This window comes from Fukomys damarensis, unplaced genomic scaffold (genome assembly GCF_012274545.1).
Source record: "Fukomys damarensis isolate Sample0158 unplaced genomic scaffold, DMR_v1.0_HiC HiC_scaffold_8, whole genome shotgun sequence".
NCBI lineage: Eukaryota > Metazoa > Chordata > Mammalia > Rodentia > Bathyergidae > Fukomys > Fukomys damarensis.
Genome location: NW_022900920.1, coordinates 2,871,076 through 2,893,450, shown reverse-complemented (window position 1 = coordinate 2,893,450; position 22,375 = coordinate 2,871,076). Strand labels below are relative to the sequence as shown.

Sequence of the window (22,375 nt, the reverse complement as noted above, 5' to 3'; positions counted from 1 at the left end):
TTTGTTTTCCCTGTGAGTCTGTCACGCCCATGTCTACATGACACCCGGACCTTGGAGTTCTGAGCATATTTTTGAAAAGGAAAAATCTGGGTCAGGCAGTCACCATCCAAGCCAGGTTTCAAAGGACTTTCCATTCCCTGAGCCCTTCCCTTTGAACTTGGTCAAACCTTCCTCTTTGGTTGGTATTTCTTCCTTGGCATAAGAGCCCAAAGGTGAAAAATTCAGGGCAAACTTCACCACAAAGGGTGGGGTTGTTTTTGAGCCTGGTGAGTAAGTGGGGAAAAGTACTGGCAGCTGAGGTTGGCAGCCCCAGACCCGCCCAGGACAGCACACCTCTGCCCCAAGACTTTGCCAGTTACTCATACCACAGGCTGCCACTCCAAGAATTCCCCCCTTGAAATCACAAAGTGGTTAAAGCCGCCACCTTAGCCTTTTTTCCTCCTGCCTTCTGATACAATCCCACAGCATGTGGGTCATCCACAGAGCTCCCAGCCTCACCAACAGGTGAGAAGCACCAAACAAGGCCAGAAGCACTACCAATACAGGAACTGGCACACCAGGCTCCCCTTCCCAGTATCTCCCCTTATTCCTGCCTACCTTCCACGGCTCCTGCCTAGCTGGGCCAACTCAGGCTAATTTGCTTCCGGAGGCTTTTCCTAGTACAGTAACAGGGTGGAGTGACTGAGAGTTGGTGTATAAACTGGGGAGGAAGAAGAAGATGGGTTTCCTTTGTCTGGAATCCCAGGAAGTAGAGCACAGCTCCAAGGAGTTTGTGACTTACTTTGTCCCCAGAGTCACCTAGTGGCTCCCCAGCATCCCCATGGACTTGAAACGTCTCAAAGACTGGAGGTCAGCCTGGGCTACATAACTGAGTTCAAGGCCACCTGAACAACAGTGAGACTGTCAAAAAAACAGAATAAAGAGAAAATCTCGAGGCCAAAGTCCCTTCCCTGCTCTGAAAGATGAAGTGGGATGTCTGCAGGTAGGTGTTCCTCCTGAGCTAGGGAGCAGTTGATGGCCTACTGTGCCAGAGCTGGAGCCCCCAACAGGCTTCGTCCCTCTGGTCTGCAGCAGAAGAGATAGGCAGGGTTCTCAATGACTGGCCCTTCTTTGAAATCCCCGGGACTGTGGCTGCTAGATTGCTTTGGAAGAGATGGATCTTTTCCTTTTGGGTTTTAACATTTTATTTTAGGTGTAAAATTTCACAAGGGCACTTATTTGGCTTTTGTTTTTACACTGCTGGGACAGAACCCAGGGCACTGCACATGCTAGGCAAGCGCTCTTGCTGAGCGGCACCCCCCGCCCTGCTGCTACTTGGATCACCATCTGGTAATTGGGGGGCAGGGTAAATGAATGGTAGTTAATTTGTAGCAGCTAGCAGGTCAGCACCCCACCACTGAACAAAGCCATACACCCTCCCCCACCACAATCAATACACATGCAGTCTCGTTGCCCCAAAAAACCTCAAACCTGGGCCAGGGATTTAGCTCAGTGGTTTTGGCGCCTGCCTCACAAGTGCAAGGTCCTGAGTTCAATCCCCAGTACCAAAAAAAAAAGTCAAACCTACCCTCTTCCCCACCCACAAACCCTGGCCACCTCCAATCTCTTCTCCATCATTATGCCTTTGCCTTTTCCAGAATTCCTATAAAAATAACACAGTCTGTAACCTTTGAGACTGGCTCCTTCCATTTTGCACTGTGCCTTTGAGACTCACACAGGTCATTTCATGTATCAGTAGTTTGTTCCTCCTGTATCTAAGTAGCCATGGACTCCACCATTTATTTATCTATCCCATTGAAAGAGAGGTGGGTTATTTTGAAGGGCTTTGTGTAGTTATGAATAGAGCTTCTAGAAACACTTATGTAAGGTTTTTAGTAAATGCGTGTTTTTATTTCTTTACAGAAAATATTCACAAGTGAGCTGGATCATATGGTAAATGTATGTTTAATTTTATAAGAAATTGCCAAAGTGTTTTCCAAAGTGTCTTTAATTATTTGCATTCTTGCCAGAAACATAGATACTTTCTTTTTAACTTTGACCAGGAAACAACATCTTCATCCCTGCCAAGGTAGAGGATGGAAACCCAAAGACCTAAAATACAGCTTCAGTCTAGGGTTGAGTTAGATGGTGGACCCGAGAGATAGTGAGCCAGTGGGACTTCCCCAAAACACCATGAGTGCTCAAGGCTAAACGCACCTTAGGCTGGAGCTATATGTAGGTGGATGTGGTGAAACACACACATTGGGAGAGGAGATTGGGTTGCATCACAGAAGAGCTGGGACTTAGTGAGAACTCTACTGTGTGTCTAAGGGCAGGCTTCTCCTGAGATTGATTTTTACAGGTTCGATGAGGCCATGACATGTGGCATTTCAAGTGTTGCATGGAGGGGCTTTGAGGTGAGGATTAGAAAAAGCTCTAAATAAAGGCTTGAGAACCACATGTGGCAACCTCTAGACCATGCCAGAGCAAGAACCCTTCCAGAAATATTGAGAAAAAGATATTTGCTTTGTAGTCATGCAAAGTCTGAAAATGCTTTGCTTTGCAATAGAGATGTTTTCAGTCACATAGAACTGTTCTCAGATTTGTGGACCACAGAACAGATTTGATCCCGAGTACAGAGCTCCATTTTGACAAAAGTGCCCCCAAAAAGTTGTCATTATGTTTCTAAACTTTCTCTCTGGACCATTTCTTTGCCTCCTGCCCTTCTTCATCGCCCTAGGTAATGAACAAGGAGTTAGTTCCCCAAGCCAGAGTAGAGAGTTCAGCTTTGAATCAGGAAGACCTCATTCAAAAGCCACCCTCTGGCTTGACGACCTCAGACAAGTTACTCCTCTTGGTCTCATTTTTCTCAACTGTAACGGGGATAATGACAGTGCCTCACTCATGGGACCATTCTGAGGGCTTAATGAGATAGCACCTGTGCCCTTAGGGTAAGTCTGGCACACAGTGTGTTTTAGCTTGTTTGTTTATTGTTTGGCGAGGGGATGTTTTTAATCTTCAAAGAACATCAGACTTCAGATCTCTAAGCTCTCTTCCTTCTCTTACTGTTACATGAAGCAGCAGAGCCTACTTTATCCACTCTAGAAATGTAGTTAAGCAAAACTGACTTAGTAGAAGCAAGGGCTATTGTGGAAGAAGAGCCAGTTCTGCCCAAGCTCTTCCGCTAAATCCAAACTGACTTCCGTGTCAGCTTGGGGTACGGTAGAAGACCAGAAATTCTAGATCTCTTCATAGCTGCTGCAATAGTCACTCCTAGTCCAGGGCAAAGCCTTCTGAGAGGCTGAACAAAGGAGCAAGAGGTCTGCATGCTCCTCCCTCCACCTGGACTGATCATCACTTGCAGCCCCTTTTTCCTACAAGGAATCTAAACTTGGGTCTTAAACGGCAGGGCTTTGCTTGTGGACATTGCCCTGGTGATTTGAGGTAGGGACAGTCAACCCTCCACTCCTGCCTAGTAAATGAACAAGGCATGTCACACATGCCTTGACAGATTCCTGAAAACTGTATGATAAAATGGTGGTTGTGAAACTGTTTGTTTCCCACAGGCACAGGGTTGTAACTGTTGTTGCTTGCCTGATCGGCAGTGATTCAACAGGAAATTTAACACTGTTCAATCAATTACGCCATAAAAATAAATATGTGCTGGATGTCTCTACAATCATTTAAAATACTCAAGTTATGCCCCAAATCCTATAAAATGGGCATAAATATAACCAAACATTTTACTGTGTGAAGGGAACCAAGGGCCTATATGCAATATATGGGCAGCTATAAAAAATACAATCGTTATAAATTCGAACTAAAACCAATATTCTAGACTTAATGAACATGAATTAAATATTCAATTAATCCTGGTTTTTCCCTACTTGCTTAGAATTCAAAATGAATTTTGGGGGCCAAGGATGTGGCTCAGTGGCACTGTGCCTGCCTGTGGCAAGAGCAAGGTCCTGAGTTTGATCCCCAGTACCAAAATAAATAAATACTAAGAACTTGCGGTGGGTAGCTCAGGTCTTTTTTTTTTTCATGCCCAGGGAAGTCTGAATTGTTACTCTTGTCCCTCAGAAAGTGAGGGCCCCTGAGAGGAGCAGTAACATCCAACCCAATGAACTAAGCATGGTTGTTAAGGGTGACAGTTACCCGCCAGGAGCATATTCTCAGGACGATGGTCCCACACAGTGCTCCCGCCACCTTGGTGTGGGAACTCCAGGAACGTGGTAGGGAAACCCATGCCAGAGTCATATTCTGCCATCCTACTTCAGTACGGCTGTCAGGGGCCTGGAATCTGCATTCTAACCTGCACCTTAGTCATTCTGGTGCACACTGGGATTGAGAATCACTCTAAGGGAGTCAGTTTTCAGCCCACCCTGCTCCTGGCCATGCATAACCAACTAATACCATTCCCTCAACTACACAAGAAAATTGAGCACACCCTCATCTACAGCTAATCCTAAAGTCATCTCTATTATGCAAGTAATGTAGGAACACGTTTGTTGTCTTAAAAATATTGAACAAAAACCACATACAAAGCACACAAAAGTAAACATCTTCCTTTCCTTCCTCTCCACCCAAGCTCACTTTCTTCCTGGGAGGAAAGTTCTGTCAGTCATGACTTGTGCAACTTCCTAAATCTTTTTTTTAAATGCATTTGCATATAAAATCCGTATTAACATCAAAAGTATTATTCTGAAATAGGAAGAAGGGTGTGGTAAAGCTGGCTGGAGAAATAAGCAGGACCTGTCATTTACAAGATCCCAGGACAGCAACAAATAATTCCCAGGACCCCATGTGTGGAACTTCTTGTAGGCTCTCAGGAGATATAGACGACATATAAGGAGCCTGCTACCATGACTCTTCGTGGTAGCCTACTCTGTGTCTTCTAAACCAGGTTGCAGTCTAACCTTTGCTCTTTATTTCTCTTGTTCAGCTCCAGTTCACTCTGCAGAGCCATTTTCCCCCTTATTCCTTCATCCCTCACTTTTCAAATAAACTTTTGGCACCGTTTTTAGCTTGTCTCATCTAACTCTTATTTTGAGGCAAGAAGCACTTGGAATACACTCTCCTTGCTTTGCGGGGGTAACCTGCCTTGTGTATATGTGCACATGCACACACATGGTGTTGGACATCAAACTCAGGAAGCCCCACATGCCAAAGAAAGCACTGTACCACTGAGGTATATACCTAGTCTGGTACTTGTTTTTGCACTTTCTTCCTTCCTTCCTTCCTTCCTTCCTTCCTTCCTTCCTTCCTTCCTTCCTTCCTTTCTTTCTTTCTTTCTTGTACCTGGGATCAAACAATTGGGCTTGCTAGGTAGGCAGCAGCACCACTGAGTTAAATCCCCAGCCTGCTTTTTGCACTTTATAACATGCCTAGAAACAATTTCATGGTTTCCTCATTGTTTTTCTCTGCTGCACCATATTCTGTAACAGGACTACAGTATGGTTTATTCAATTGCCTCTCTTCTGAGGAACATTTAAATTCTCTGTTTTTCCTGGTTATTGACCACATTATTTACATATGTAATTCAGAATCTATCAAGCACTTCCCTGGCCAGAAACAAAGATAAGAACTGAGAGAAAAGAAGCAAATAGGCTTGCAGATCATCCCCAGTAGGGTAGGTAGCATTTTTCTGGTCGCTACTTTAAACAATTACCAGGCCATTAACTCCGACATTAGCATCTTACTAACATGCATACACCTTAACAGAAGGTCTCTATCACTTCACACCCGGGACAACCTCCCACCTAGTCACTCCACTTAGGTGTGTCCAGTTTGTGCTACCAGACTGCTCTTTTTAACCCATCATTTGTTTGGATCAACACCACTAGGCCTGCAAATTAGGCAAGCCAGCTTCTGCTCCCTCTCCGCAGCCTTCCACCTACCTTTCCTGCATTCCCTCCCTTAGGTCCTTCCATAGACCTTAGGTTCCAACTGGAATTTTCTGCCCGCTGGATGAGTCCCATGAGTAGGAAGGTGCAACCAGGACTGTAGAAGATGTTCTCCCACAAAACTATCAGCTCAAACCCCACGATGGTCACTCCTCTGTGAGAACCACTCCGTGTTCACGCCTCCCTCCACCCTTTGCTCCCACAAAACATTCATGTGCTAAGGTCCCTAACACCACCACGTGTTACTGTTCAACTGCCTGCCCCTCTCATCTTCCCTATGGGAGGGTCAGCTCCTCAGGGACTGCTGCGTGCATTCTGTGCACATCAGAGGCCACAGCGTGACTGTCCCAGTGCCAAGGACCCTGAAGGATGCAGAGACTCTCCCAGGCACCCTTCCTCATCACTTGGCACTTTCCCTGGGTGACAAACCTGCTTGCTGATGATTAATTACATCTCCAGCCCTGCCCTTCCCGAACACCTAGGAAACAGTTCTTAGCTATCTACACAAAGTCTCTGTATGTCTGAGACAAGGTAAAGCCTGCCTCCCACCCCAGCATCAGGGTTCTCTGACCGGTACATTAACCTGGCATCCTAGTCCTTCCTCTCACTCCAGCCACGCATCTCAAAGCACTTTCAATTCTCAGCCTTTGCCAGGCCCTTCTCAGGAGTGGTGCAGAACTGTATCCACCACTGGATCCCCCCGTCCCCATCCTCAGACAGCAAACCTGCCCATAAATTAAGAGCACTCACTCCCTTATAGCTATGGTGTACATGAGAACCAGACCTGCAGAGCTAGAACACACATGCTGGGCTCCTTCAGAGTTTCCAGCTCTGCATCCTTCAGGAGATTTGGATTAGGGCCTGGTAAATGCTGTTTCTAAAAAGTTCAGGTGATGCTGAAGCTGCTAATCTAGAAACCATCCTTTGAGAGCCATGATCTTCCAGGGTTTAGAAGTGGTTGCTGTCACCTGAATTTGAGATGAGGTGAGCCTAAAACAAATTGCTAGTTCCCTCACATCTATCCCAAATTTTGTCATTCTCTCTCTGGGCTGGTTTCATGCAGCTAACAAGAGAGTGGTTCTGTCTGCCCGCCCCCAGCAGACTAGCAGTGGCCATCTGGCTGCTGAGCTAAGAGGGGACACCTGTTTTATGGGGACAGTGACAAGAGTACTTCAGGGGAACACTGGCCTCAGAATGACCAAAGCTCACCTCCATCCACAGCCCCAGTGCAGACCCTGTCCACTCTGCTTCAGAGTTGTGTATACTGTGTAAGGCCATGCTGAGAACATGATTAAAACAATGGAGTTTTCTCCCTGTAAAATTATACAGACACAACTTCCCTGGACATCACTGATACCCTTCAAATTCCAGGCTCTCAATTTAAGAAGGCTTCTTTAATTCAGTGATTCCCAGCTTTCGATGGGCAATAAGATCAGCTGGGAACTTCAAAAGTACTGATGCCCAGAACTTCCTGGCAGCAATTCTAGTACAACAGGTCTAGGACAGGACTGAGGCATAGGGTTGTTTGAATCTGCAGTCAGATAGAGGACCACTGTAACTTGTCTCCTTGCCATCGACCTCAGCCCTTCCTCCCTTGCCCACATTTCTAATCCTAGGACAGCCCCCACAGCCCTTCCTGCCTCCTTAGAGCCACAGCCAAGCCTCAGCTGCTGTTTCCCACTATGATGATTATGGGTAGATAGGGTAGCTCAGTGTCTGCTCGGGGTCACCTCTCCTCAATTATCATCCTCACATGGTTCACAGCTAATCTCTAGGCCATATCCTGTGTCCTATTTGAGAGGGCATCTGGAGCAGTCAACCCCATCCTTCCCACCTGGGAACAGCTGTATGCCCCATTAACTGAGCTGCTCCTTCGTACTTAGTTGCAGATTAGTAATAGAAGAAGCTGTTATTCTGTCCTGTCTTACGAAACAATTAAGATGAGAAAGGATCTGGAGCAACCACATGGAAAGGTCTGCTCCAGCACAAGGCGTTGATATGTCTATGAGAATCAGAGTGGCAGCGGCACTGTCCCAGGAGTGTATTTTAGGATTTTCAGAACAAGGAACTCTATAATCAATACTAGGAGACAGCATAGGCAATTGTAATTGATTAAGCGAGGTGCTTAAATAGAACGATCACAGTCTAATTATCACTCATGGCTGACTCAGGCATCCTCTAAAGTTATAAAAAAAAACAGTGACGCGGGGCTCTCCCTGGTTCTTACGAGGAGAAGAGTGGGAAAACAGTGGTTCGGAGAGGGGAGCTGAGGCAAGAGGAGGAACAATAGAACCATCCCCTAGTACCTTGCAGAGACTGTCAGAGTGTCCCCGTTTACTCCCCATGCCCTTGCTGCTGAGCAAGGCCCCACACACCCATTCCCTGGACCAGTCTCTCCTTCTCTAGTGGGATGGGATGAGGTATTTCACTGCAGCAACCTGAATCAACTACCTTTTACTTCTGACTAATAACCGGTCTCCTGAGCTGTAGCCTGCCCCCATCAACCTCACTGTTTAGCCTTTCCTAGAACTTTCCAATAAATTCTTTTTTTGTTTCACTTAATCAAATATGGTTTCCATTGTTTTCAAACTACACAAGCGAACCAATCCATGGTCCGAAAGGTCTCAGAAATGAAGGGTATTGAGGTTGTATCCCATCTTCTGATACAGCTGGACCTGGGCAACTAAACCACTTCAGGTCTGCATGGAGGCCTCAGGCACAACTGAAGTCAAGGTAAAACTGAGTGGACATAAAGGCCTCAGACATGGCCAAGTTCCAGATGTGTCTGAGATGAAGCCCATGAGGTCAGACAACTGCAGACTAGAAGTGATGTCACCCCAGCAAACAGAGGTCACATAGCAACAGGGCAATTGCTCTATCTTTGCAATACTTGATCCACTCACACAGAAATTTCCTTCTGTGGCTTTTTCACTAGTTTCCTAGGGCTACCACAAAAGGTTACTACAAACTAGGCGTCTTAACCACTTAACAGTTACCCTGAGCACCATTTTGGCAGGTTTCGTTTCAACCAGCCAATTCTTGTATTGAATAAATTTGATAAAATTGTCATTTTATATTTCCTATTATGTTATTTTATGAAATTAACAGAAAAAATGCAATCTTTGGTCATCCTGTATTTAAATAATTGTACTGGTAAGTGGTTAAAACTATAGAAATTTATTTCCTCACAGTCTGGAAGCCAGAAGCCCAAAATTAAGGTGCAGTAGAGCCACCTTCAGTCTGAAGGACCCAGGGCAGAACCTTTCCTTGCCTTTTCCAGCTTCTTGTGGTTCTAGGAATTCTCTGTCATGGGAAAGCATCACTCCCAGCTCTGATTCTGTTTTTATATGACCTTCTTTTTTTGTCCATGTAGCTCAAATTTCTCTCCTTTCTCTTATAATGATACCAATTACTGGATTTAGGCCTCATCCTAAGTATAGAATGAACTCATTTCAAAACCCTTCACTTAATTATATCTGCAAAAACCCAAAGGTCACCTTCACAAATTCTAGGAGTTAATATTTGAGCACATCTTATTTGGAGCCACTGTTCAACTACTGATACAGTTGGTGTCTGGGAATAGAGTCAGCCTCTGCCTCCTCCTCTAACCTCCAACCCTTGTCATAGGCAGGCAGGACATCAACACCTCAGAAAAGCAAGATGCATCTCATGGAGAGATGGGGCACTTCAGGAAGCCTGGTTAATTAAGACAGCAGCAGAATTAGGATCATGTTAGGAGAAATCCAGGCACAATGGTAGGTCAAAGTCAAAATATACTGTAGCTCAAAGGCTGTGAGTATGGCTGCCATATCCCACACTCACAGCATACAGGTATAGCAATGCTTTCTATGTTCCATGCTATATATCCCCAGTGGGAAATGACCCACAGGCAGCCCTTCAAAACAGGGAAACACATGGAAGAAAAGTAAGTAAATAGATGCCTAGCTGCAGTATCTGTTAGGCAGTTTTTAGGTGCATCCATCCAAAGGGCCTCATTAGACAGAGCTCAGCTGCTCAACTATGGGAAGCAGCTCAATACACTATGATTGGCTCTTGTCCCTTGCCTGTGTCATTCTTCTTGGTCCACCCTAGTACTTGTCTCAGGCACTGTCTTCAAAGGAATCCAAGCTAATTCCACTGGTACCAAAAGTGGTCCTAGCCAGCACCAGATGTGATTCTGGAATTGGATCGTTTACTTTTGCATGTGAACTAATAAATCCTGAGCTTTCCTGAAAGGATTTCAAGAGCCCATATTCTCCACAACCATATGGCAGACTGCTGAAGGTTAGGCACAGGATTTAATCATAAGGGTAACAAAACTGTTAGGTGTACAACTTCAGTACTTATGCTAAAGTCAAGTTCCTGAGAGAGGGAAGGAGCGGACTCTTAAGTTCTAGAATAGGACATGGAAGTGGATGTGTATGAGAATTGAACTCTCAGAATCACCACAATTCTGTGAGCTGGAAGAAGCATCCTCTACCCCTCAGAAGGCAAGAGAATCACCCATTGAGATCTAGCCCATTGAGTGGGTACCAGTCAGCAGCTGAGATGGTGCTTGTCTTCCTCAATCTGACTGAGCAGAAAAAAGAGAGAAGACACAAACTGATTTTTTAAAAAATAGACAGATGTAGTGGTACATAACTGTAATCCTAGCATCCTGGAAGACTGAGGCAGGAAGACTGAAAGTTTGAGACCAACCCGGACAACTTAGTAACTTAATGAAACCCCCCCATCTCACAAAAATAAAAATAATAAAAAACAGAAGGCTGAGGATCTAGCTCAGTGTAAAGGCCTTGAGTTCAAACCCCAAAACTGAAGGAAAAAAATACTATCACTACAGACCCTAAAATGAAGGAAAGCGAAACATGCCTATAAAATTTGACTGCTTAAGTGAAATGGGCAGATTCTTTGAAAAATCATGAACCACTGAACTCAGTAAGAAATAGATAACCCAAGTAATCCTAGATATATTAAAGAAATTAATAAAAATCCTCCAACAAAGAAAACTTCTGTCCCATATGATTCACTGAAAAAAATCTACCAAATGTTTAAGAGCACAATACCAATCCTATACAAACTCTTCAGAATAAAATAGAAGGAAACTTGGACCTCTGCTTTCACAAAGTTGAAATAAAAGTGCTTTCTTCTATTCTGAGTTGAAATACATAGAACAAAACAGAAATTTTAGAAAAGAAAAATGCAGTAAACAGAATGTGAAATATTAATGGATTACCTCCAGAGTAAAATGGAAAGGATGGAGGAAAAAACAAGTAGATTCAAGGACAGAAAAATAAAAATGACCTAATCTGAACAACACAGGGAAAACAGACTAGAAAAGAAACAATCTTTGTTCCTCAGGGAACTGTGGCATTATACCAAAAAGATCTAATATTTATCATTCATGTCATTGGAGTCCTGGAAGCAGGAAAAAAAAAAAGTTTTTTCAAGGACTGAAAATGTTCTTGAAGAAATAATGGCTAAAAATTTTCTAAATTTTGCAAAATGCATAAGCCTATAAATTCAAGAAGATGAACAAAAACCCTGAACAGGATAAATCTAAACAAACTCATATCAAAATATATCATATTCAAACTTCTGAGAAAAGAAATAAGAAAGCAGCAAGAGTAAAATAATGCCTTACCTGTAGAGGCGAATAAATTTGAATATCAGCAGATTTCAGAAACCAGGAAGAAATGGCACAGCAGTCAAGTTTCAAGAAAAGAACTGTCAACACCGAGTTCTATATTCAGAAAATACATCCTTTAGGAATGAAGGGGATAGTCAATAAATTTTCCAATGAAAGAAAATTGAGAAGGTTTGTTGCCAGGAGGTCTGCCCTAAAAGAATAGCTAGCATACATTCTCTAAATATAAAGGAAAAGATAGAAAGAATGAATTTTGAAACACAAGGAAGAAAAAACAATACAAACAGAAAAGTAAAGAGATGAGTAAATAACCATTTCTCCTTTGTTTTTGGTTTTTCTAAATTGCAATTGACGGTCAAAGCAAAAATTACAGCACAGTTTGATTAAATCATTAATACCCAAGACAATTATATTAAAAATGAGAGAATAGTTGTAGAGACGTAAGCCTTCCAGAATCCACTCTAAGTGAGAAAATGGCACTACCTGATAGTGATAAATGCGGGTGCGGAGAGAAACCACTACAAAAGATTATAAACAGATACATGCAAAAACCATAGGTTAATCAGAGTGGAATTCTAAAAAATATTCAAGTAGCCCACAAATGCAGGAAAAACAAAATAGAGAAACAAGACAGAAAAAGCAAAAAGAAAAATATAATGGCAAATTTAAGCACTGATATACCAATAATTACATTAAATATAAATGGTCTGAATCGGGTGTGGTAGCCCATGTCTGTAATCCCACCACTTGGAAGGATGAGGCAAGAAGTTCACAAGTTTGAGCCCCACCTTGGCAACGCAGTGACTTAGTGAGACCCTGTCTCAAAATTTAAAAAATAAGCCTGAGTATGTGACTCAGTGCAAAATCCCTGGGTTGAATCTCTCATACTAAAAACAAAGTAGCCAGGGATTTAGCTCAGTGGTGTTGCTCCTCCCTCGTAAGTGCAAGGTCCTGAGTTCGAACCCCTGTACCCTGCAAAAAAAAAGTAAATGGTATAAATATATCAATTAATATATAAATATTGAAAGAGTAGATTTAAAAAATGACTCAATTACATTATGTCTTTAAGAAAATCACTTCAAATATAACAATACAGAAGTAAAGGATAAAAAAAGATATTCGCTAGCATAAATCAAAAGAAGAAAGCAGGTATGGTCATATTAATATTGGGTAAAGTTTACTTCAGAGCAAAGATAATGACCAGACACAGAGAGAGGCCTTACCCAGTGTGTCAGTACTTTTCTCTTATTGCTGAGACAAAACACCTGACACTAAAAGTTAAAGGGGAGGGGGTTTATTTGGCTTAGAGTTTGTAACAGTCTCAGTCCATAATCAGCTGATTCCAAGGCAGGAATGGCAAACAGGCACTGCAGAAGGGAAACAACATGGTGCACACAAGGAAGTAAAGGCAACAAGGTGCAGTTAACAGCGTCTCCCCGCTCCTTTTATCTTATTCAGACCACTTAGGGTGGGCAGCACTCACACCCTTAATCCTCGTGCCCTTGAGCCTAGCATTGCACCATGAATCAATTCCAGCTTCACACACTCTAGATCTAGCCTATTTGCCCTTGAGCCTAGCATTGCACCATGAATCAATTCCAGCTTCACACACTCTAGATCTAGCCTATGACCACATGGAGCTTTGGGGGGACATCTAGACCCAAACCGTAACAACCAGTAAGAAAAGGTCCTAGCAACCCTCAACATGTAAGTACAAACAACACTAAACATGTACACAAAGACAACACAGCTGCAAAACATGGGAAGACAAAACTGAAAGAAAACTAGATAAATCTACAATTATGATTGGAGACATTAACTCTCCCCTTTTAACGATTGGCAGAACAACTAGACAGAACATCAGCGGGTTACAGAACTTGACCCACCACTAACCACCAGTAGAATGCACATTGTTTTCAAGTGTCCTTAAAATATACCCAGTTAGGGCCGGGGATTTAGCTCAGTGGTTCTTGTGACTGTCTTGCAAGCACAAGGACTGAGTTCGATTACCAAAAAAAAGGAATATATCCAGTTAGACCATATCTTGAACTAGAAAACAAACCTTAATAAATTTTTAAAAATTTAAATCACACACTGTGTTACCTGACCACAACAGAATCAAGCAAATCAATAAAATAAGTACAATTTAGAAATTAAACAATACACTTTGAAACAATTCATGGACCACAAAGGGAGTCTCAAGGGGGATTAAAAATGACTGCACTGAATGAAAATGAAACTACAACATATCAAAAATTGTGGGACTATTGTGGGAAAATAAAGCAGCACTAGGAGGAAAATTTATAGCACTAAATGCTTACATTAGGAATGAGGAAAAATTTCAAACCAATAATATAATTTCCCACCTCAAGAACCTAGGAAAAGAATAAAATAAGCACAAATAAAGCAGAAGGAGAAAATAATGAATAAGAGCAGAAGTCAGTGAGATTGAAAACACAGAAATAGAGAAAAATCAATAAAACAAAAAGCTTTCCGGTAAAATTGACTATTCTAGGTGTGGTGGGACATACCTGTAACCCCAGCACTCTGGGAAACTGAAGCAGGAGGATTGCAAGTTTGTGCTCAGCTTGGACAACTTAGCAGCTTAGCAAAACCCTGACTCAAAATAAAAAATAAAAAAGAGCCGAGGATTGTAGCTCAGTGTGAAGGTCCTGAGTTCAATACCCAATTACCATGGCGGGAAGCAATCAAGACAGAGAAGGTACAAATTATAAATATCAGAAATGAAGCAAGGGTCATCACTACAAATCTTGTAGACATCAAAGGATAATAAGGTAATGGTATGAATAAATTTAGGTGAGAATGGACCTGCACATAATATAATATTCAATGGTGAAAAGTGAGTGCTTCCCTGAAGATTGAGAACAAGTCAAAGCTGCTCAGCCTCTTTTCTCCTCGTCATCTTCATACTTGACATCCCAGAGAGTGCAACAGAGCAAGAAAAAGAAAGATTGGAAAAGTAAAAAAAAAACAAAAACCTGTATCTATTCATGTATGACATACTTTTCTATAGACAAAAGTCCAAGTAATATACAAGCCACCAGAAGCAAGTTGAGCAATTTCACAAGATGCAAGACCAATGTATAAAAATTGATTGTATTTTATATACTACCAATGACTAGCAAGAAATTGTTTTTAAAATATTAAAAACCACTTACCATATTACCAAAAGATTGTCATGTATAGAATTCTATGCTGACAACTGCAAGTCACTGATTAAAGAAATCAGAGAAGACCAACATAATTGAAGAACTATACAGAACTATACTTTGCTCATGCATCAGAAAGCTCAGTTTTCTTAAAATGGCATCTCTCCTCAAGTTGATCTGTGAGTTTAGTGTAATTCCAATTAAAAATTTGCCACAATTAAAAAAAAACAGAAATAATAAGCTGGTTCTAAAAGGCATGTAGAAATACAAAGGAACTATAATAACCAACACATTTTGAAAAGGAACCAAAACTCAAGTTGGTGGGTTCACATTATCTAATGTGAGAGTTATTATAAAGCTATGATCACACAGCATGGTACTGGGGAAGAGGCAAAGCAAGGATTAGTGGAACCGGATAGAGAGAAGGTGACACATGACAGCAAAGTGGGCAGGACTTTCCTCTCTTCTGAGGAAGGTAGCACAGTCCTGTGCCTGGAGAGGTGGCAGCTTTAGGAACACCGAAACTAGCACTTCTGGCCTGGGCCTTAGCTTTCTGGAAGTGGAGACTAGCTACTAAGACTTGAAGAGTTTTTCTAAGAAGCTTCTGAGGTAATGAACATCAGTGTTTTTGTGTGTGTGTGTGTGTGTGTGTGTGTGTGTGTGTGCGCGCGCGAGAGCGCACGGACGCGCACAAGCTAACCTGGGGTGAAAGATTATAGAAGTGCTGCAATCTAACAGTAACTCACACCCTATTTACAGGTACCTATTGGCCACTCCCTGAAAACTCCCAGATGTAAACTGAAGAGAACCTGATTACTGGTGGGGGGTGGAGCATGGTGCTGGAGATGCGACCTGAATAACAGAGACACAGGTTTTGAAAGTGTGGCTTTTAATTATTTCTGTGCCCCTGGCAACACTCTGGAGCTGGGAAATTTGAGTTATATTTTCTTTTCCCATGTACATGTACCAGCTCCCCATGAGGAATGTAATCATTATGTCATGCAAACATGTACTAAGAAAAAATTTAAAACTTTTTAAAAAGACCCCCAAAGTGGCTAAATAAATAATAGGTACTCAATAAATATCCACTGAATAAATAAGTAAATGAATGATCTCACCTATACAAACAGATGTGATTAACTGCTGTGATTCCTATTTTTCATATAATGACATGAGTCCAGTTCACAACCTGGCAGACTTTAGACTGAGGGCAGGAACTAAGTCTTTGCCTCTGATTCCCCACAGTGCCTAGCAAGGTGCTGTCTCTACAAATACAATGGATCCGTGCCAGGGTGTAATACAGAGCAACAATCCAACTTGAATGAGGCACATTCACTTATTAGCTCTGATTTACAAATCCTTGCCAAAGATTTAAGGCGTTCCACTAAGTTCCCGTCACACTATCTTACCACAGTGACAATAATTCAAAGAGTGCTGGAGGGCAGAAGCTTATGCTCATTAATTGGTAATGAACACAGGAAATTATTTCCCCTCAGAAGTTAAGTTTCTGCTGATATGTTGGTGGAATTCCTTCTCTCCCACCTTGTTTACTAGCACTCACTGCTAAAAAGAGACATCGTTCATCTACTTTTACTTTCTGGATAGTTCAGTCAACACATTAGAGGTCAAGCTGTCCTAAGAAAAGTGGTTTTCGGTTAATGGCTAGGAAATGAAGCTTTTCTTGTCCTTTCTAGGCAGTTTCCTTTTGTAAAAAAAATAAATAAATAATAACCTTGCAGCTTTTTAACTCTTCTTTGGCCACTGGAATATCCAGAATGGTCCAAGACTAAGAATTAATCCTGCAACTCTGGGTCAACTGTGAGCAGGGAAAGTCAGGACCAAGTCAGAGAGAAAGGAGGGTCTTTGGAACAGGCTCCAGGGTCCTGTACCTGTCAAGAGCTGGTTGGAATCAATGACATTTGTTGACCAGCTAGTCTCCAGGAAGATCTCAGACTTAAGCCCGATGTTCACAACGGCATCAATTCTTATTATGGTGTTGAACAGATGCTGAATTTCCAGTCATCAAGCAGATTCTGACAGAATCTAGATGTTGGCCTGACTGCCTATGCCTGGCCCAAGAAAGGCAGGGCTCTCTGGGATCAATGATGAGGATCCCTACTACCACCAATACATGATGAAGTCTTTGAGGATATGGAGATCATTGTAAACTCTGAGTAGGACAGAAGATATGTCCCACTCCCTCACCATGAAGAGATTGAAATCCACTTAGGTATAACTGGGGTGTAGAAAGCTGTGATCCTCAAAGACTCAGCCCATCCTTTATGGAGGAGACCTCTCAGAATGCAAGACCCCCCCCAAGAGGGCTGAGCCCACCAGGTAGGTCTGGGACTCCAAGGTGGAAAACAAAAACAATCCACAGGGCTCTAAATTTTGTCAGAGTAAACATTTTCCAAGGGTGTGGCCTAGAGAGATACAGTTCTTCGATGTTAGCAAGCATAGAATTACCTGGAAGACTTGTTGGAACATAGGTGCTAGGCTCCATCCCCCGAGTTTCTGATTCTGTGGAGCTGGGATGGAGCCTTATAATTGGCATTTCTAACACATTCCCCTGTGATGCTGATGTTTCGAGTCCAGGACCACACTTGGAGAGCAGCTGGGGTACAGCTCGAGGCTGCCAGTTGTACCTCCTGCTCTGTCTGGCATTATCTGGGTAACCTATCAGATTTAGCTCTGGCTGCTGGTGAAGCTTGTCGCTCTACCTTTTGCCCACTGGCCTGACTACTGGTTCAGCCCTGATTTGACATTATATTACCCTTTGATGCTAGTGGCTGTGCAAACTCCCAGCTCTCTTGGGCTGATACTGGCTAAGGTACTGCTTGATACAGGTGTCTCCCTTGACTTCCGTCCTAGAAGTCCTCAAAAGTCTTCCTCTCCATCCCCTAGGAGGCCAGGAAAGGCAAATTCCCATCCAGACAGCTCCTCACTGCCCCCTCCTGGTCCTTAGAAACCCAATATGGGCTGATTACACAAAAATTCAGAATTAGTCTTGCTTAACCTTAAAGAATCTTATATTCTAGCTGGGAAGATAAAAGCAATTCCTCCTAAAGAAACTTTAAAATATTTGCAAAGGTCTATATTGCAAAGGTCCAATTCAAATGAATGTAAAACTGAAGCTATCCATGTTAGAGTTACATGTAGCACTTTTTGTTCAATACTTCTGTTCCTGGACTCATATTTCCCACTGAATATCTCAATTAATTTCAGAGGTAATTCATAAGCCATGGATCCAGGGCTGGGAGTGGGTCCTAACAGTCCATAATTTTCTCAAAGGAGCCAGAAATCTCCCAGAAGATTCTCTGAGCTATGGAAGGCATCATGCAAACTTTGAAGTTCCCAGGCTAGATCACTAAGCCCTGTTAACTTTATCTGCCTCGGGAGACTCGAAAAAGCAGTGTAATTACTATGCTTGTTGCTGTAAAAGACTCAGGAAAATACTATGGAATAAGAAATGTGTTTTAATTTAACCTGTCTGGTGCTGTTTGAGGAAAAAAGGGTTCAATTACTGGAGGATGAGAAGGTCACCCAAGGGGACCTCAGGGACTTCAAGTCTATGACACAGTCTTTGTTCACTATTGCCCCCACCCACCAGAATTTATGACTTTAATTTTCTTGTGCAGGCGCTGCACCTGTATTTAGCTGCAGAGACATGAAGGGGGGTGGGTTGCAAGTGACACTGGAGGGGTAGAAAGGAATGGAAGGGGAAGATATCACCAAGAGAACTGGAGGGGAGTTTAAGAGAGTGTGTGACGAAGTCAGGGGGGACAAAAGGAGGGAGTAAGGGTAGTAAGGGGTCTGGGAGCGGGGAGGAAGGAGGAAGTGAGGGGAATGGTGATGGTGGTGGTGAGTTAACTCCAGAGGGAGTTAAGCATGAGAAGGTGGGTAACGTGAGAGCATGCATCTTCCTGCGGAAGGGGAGGTTCTGTGGAAGAGAGGAGCATTACATTATTGGTACCAAATCAAAGGCTGAACTCTGGGAACTCAGTCTTTTGGACTGGGAATCCCATTTATGGAGGCAGAAGTGAAAATGGGGGAGATTGGATCTGTTCCCTGCTTGTAGCAGCTTGCAACTTAGTACACTTCTTCCTGTCCCCGTAATCTAACCTACTTTCCAGTCCCCCCACCAAGAAAAGGCATGACTATGCGGAGTTTGAGCCCAGCTCAACAGTGTCCAGAAAGATCCGTTCCTATAGCCTGACCCTAACTCACCTCACCCTCCTCAGATTGCTGTGGGCCTCCACCTGCCAGAGTAAGATGCCATACACCTGGCTCTGGGGCTAATGGCCCACACTCTCTAAGCAGTGCTCCTACTCCATCCTGTGTCCTGGGCTTCTAGCTTTCTCTCTTCAGCCCTCTCTACCTGACATCTTCAATTTAACTCCAGATCAAAGGTCTCTTCATCTTGTCCCTAGAGGCAGCTCTGACCCTCTTTCATCCCCACAGCATCCTGTGGGGCCCTAAGGGAGCTGAATAATTTGGCACTCCTACCATCCCCCGGAAACCGCCTTTGAGCCACATCCCCACTTCATGTCACAGACTCCTGCCCCCTGTACACACAATCCAACCTTCCTGCTGCCCTTAGACCTGGGGACCCTGTCCCTGCTCTGGTCCTCCACGTCTCAGAGGGCATCACCCTTGTCCCAGGGCAAGGAGTACAGGGGTATGAGGATGTCTCCTCTGGAGCCCCACCCATCCCCAAACTCATGCTTTAGGAACTCCCTGCCCAAGTGGCCCAACCTCCAGAGTCTGTGCCTCCAGAGCAGGCTTGTGGGCACAGGTACCCCAGGACAGCTCTGTGCGGGAGGTATGCACAGAGCTTGGGTGCTATATGTCACACCTGAAGGCCCCTTACTGTGTGGGATGGAACTGAGGGTCACATAGGGCCTTGAGGCTTAGAAAAAGGTGCCTGTGATGACTTGCTCTATGCAAAATTTCAAGGAACAGAAAATTCTGAGTTCAGACCTAACCTTCCAGGTGTTTCCAAGGTAGGAAGATAGACCATGTTTTGTTTAATAGCAAGTTAGTCTTGTTTATGACTTTTCAATACTTAGACCTGTGTATGGTATGGGGCTCTTTGATCCTTGGCCTGGGCTCTGCAACTTTTGGGGTGAAACTATCCAACTCCAAGCGCTACTGAGCAGTGAAAACTTTTCTGAAGTTTTGCCAGAAGAAGAAAGGAGAAGGCAACATTACCTATTACAAAAACAAAATTTGCAAAATTTTTGTGTAGACACTTGCCTGAGGCTACACAGTTCAGTTAGATCTGGAACTCAAGCTATCCCAGCTGTTCAAGCTTTTCAACTTCCTCAGCATGAGTCTCAAAGGAGGTGAGCCTCAAGAGGCCTCCAGAGGCCAAGACACTGGCTATTCTGCCAGGACCACTGCAGGAGAGGTTTCTGCAGGGAGTTCTGGCCTTTCCACATAGGAGGAAGACAGAGGCCCTAGTGTGAGTGGGTGAGGTTGAAGAGTATCCTGTAGTGATAGATTCTTGTTAGCACTTCTCCCTGGGCAGGGCTGGATAGATGGTGGTGCTCAAAGCCCAGGTCCCTGGGGCCCAGCAGAAGGATGAGGGGAGCTATGATCATTCCTGATGCTGGCACGGTGCACCAGGGCTTCCAAAGCACTGAAAAGTGTTATTCCTGCCCACTCATCTCCTACTCCCTGCCTGGGCAGCAGATGCATCCTTCCAGGCTCACAGCACTCCCACTGCAAAGCTCGCTTCTCCGCACCCTCACAGCCCTGTGCTTCTGCTCCAGTTTACATAAACTACTCTCTACAGACAACAGCTATGTGAGTTTGGTCACACTGTTTCACCTCTGCGCATCCATTTTATCATCTGTGATCTAAGGGGGTTTGTGCAAGGATTAAATGAGAGAACACACAGAGCATCTGCCCTGTACTTGCTAGCCTTGATGATGCCGGTTGCCTCCTGCTGATGGTGGATTGTGGGTGACTTCCCAATATCTTGCAAACTCCTTGAGGATAGCACAGGATTATATCTGGCTCTCTGTGCCTCTCTGAACCAGCCCAGGGACCTGAGCACTCTAGGCCCATTTATTTGATCCACAAGCATTTATTGCTTTCTATGTGCCAGGCCCTGTGAGGGAATCTGGGTTTAGGGATAAATAAGGAGGTCAAGGGACATAGACCTATAGGTAAAGAGTGCAGCAGAGGGTCATAGGTGCTGGTCAGAAGCCCTATATGCATGTTCAGCACAGGGAAGAAATGGCAGTTGCAATCCAGTCAATGCTGGCTGAAATGAACTGAGTTGCTCTGTTTGAACCCCTTAATCCCTGCAACAGCATTAAGGATGAGGAGGTGGGGACTGAGAATGTCCAGCCACTAAGTCATGGGGCAGGGCCTAGGACCCAGCCCTCACTTCTCAAAGAAAGGGGCTCATAGCAGACCCCTTGGAGATTTCCTCCACTGCTCCCCAGCCTTGGCTTCCTTGCAGTCTTGCAAATTAAAGGAGTTCCGGGCAAAATCCATTCATCCCCTGGGCTCTACCTGGTGCCAGCCCCTGAGCTCCAGGGTATTTTTAGTTCTGGGCGGCCAGGCCTGGGTGGGTGACTGGCAGCAGCCCTCTGTGTTGCTCCTGGCTCAGCATGAGAGGTGGTTGGGCACAGGGAGGGGTTCCAGAATACCTGGCACCCCCAGTCCACAGCTGCCTCATTGTCCTCGGGGGAGGAGCTGGGCTGCTGCTGCTACCACTGACCCAAAGCTTGGAGCATTCTTTCCTATTGATTCATCACTAGGAATGTTTTGGGCCCAGCTGGGGTGGGGCAGGGGCAGTGTGGGGACATCTTAGATCTGGGCGTCCAGGGATGGATGGCAGTTCCCCAGAAGCAGGGTCCCCAAGATCCACCTAGCCATCTGGTACTTATCACACTCAGTTTTTCTTGCTAGTCTACCTTTCCCCCACCACCACCCTGGGAGTCTGCCCCCCAAAACTGTAACACTCCAGCATCCTGTCTAGGACAGAGGAGAAAATCAATAAAGGCTTGCTGAATGAAGGAGCCTTTAGATGGACACTAGGGCACCACGGAACCAGGGAGCAAGCTGAGAGGCTGGAGTCCTCCGCCTATTTTACAGAGAGCAGGCACTGAGAGGGACCGGGACTGTGGGAAAGACACTGGGGGCTGGTGTGGAGTTCAGCCACTGGGTGCTCACTCATCTGGTGGGGCTCCCCTCTCAGACATTTCCACATTTGTTTTATTCTGCCTCCTACCCTCCCCCCACATCCTCCTCCACATCCTCCCTCAGAAGCCTGACAAGAGCTTGGCCCGCCTCATGCAACTTTATATAACGGTATAATGGAGAATTTAAGTTCTCTTGTTCACTGTTTATCACCCATGGGAGCAAGTCACGTCCAGTGGGGGCTGAGAGTTCCCAACAGCAAATAGGAAGAACAGAGCTTCGCCCCCAGGTAGCAGTCAGTAAACTCTGGGGACGAGGGCAGTGGATAAACAGCACAACGGCTCACTCCGACTTCACCTCCCAAGAAGGGCGCCCACACTGATCTGGGCGACAAGCTCGTGGGATACGAACCCTGAGACAGCAGCTCCACGAGAGGGGCCCGGTCCTGGGACTCTGAAAGCAGCTCTTCTGCTGAGCGTGTTCACCGCGCTTGATGAGCGGGACAGCCCTTGTGAGAGGAG

The 22,375-nt window shown here is 44.4% G+C and overlaps 1 long non-coding RNA gene across 2 annotated transcripts in view; it reads right to left on the bottom strand.

The window, feature by feature from the left end:
* LOC104872295 overlaps positions 1–22,369 on the bottom strand; it is a 33,245-nt gene extending 10,876 nt beyond the window's left edge. For both annotated transcript variants that reach the window (XR_004516273.1, XR_783115.3), the window contains exon 1: positions 22,266–22,369. This is a non-coding gene — a long non-coding RNA (uncharacterized LOC104872295). The remainder of the gene's footprint in view (positions 1–22,265) is intronic.
* Positions 22,370–22,375: the final 6 nt, after the last annotated feature.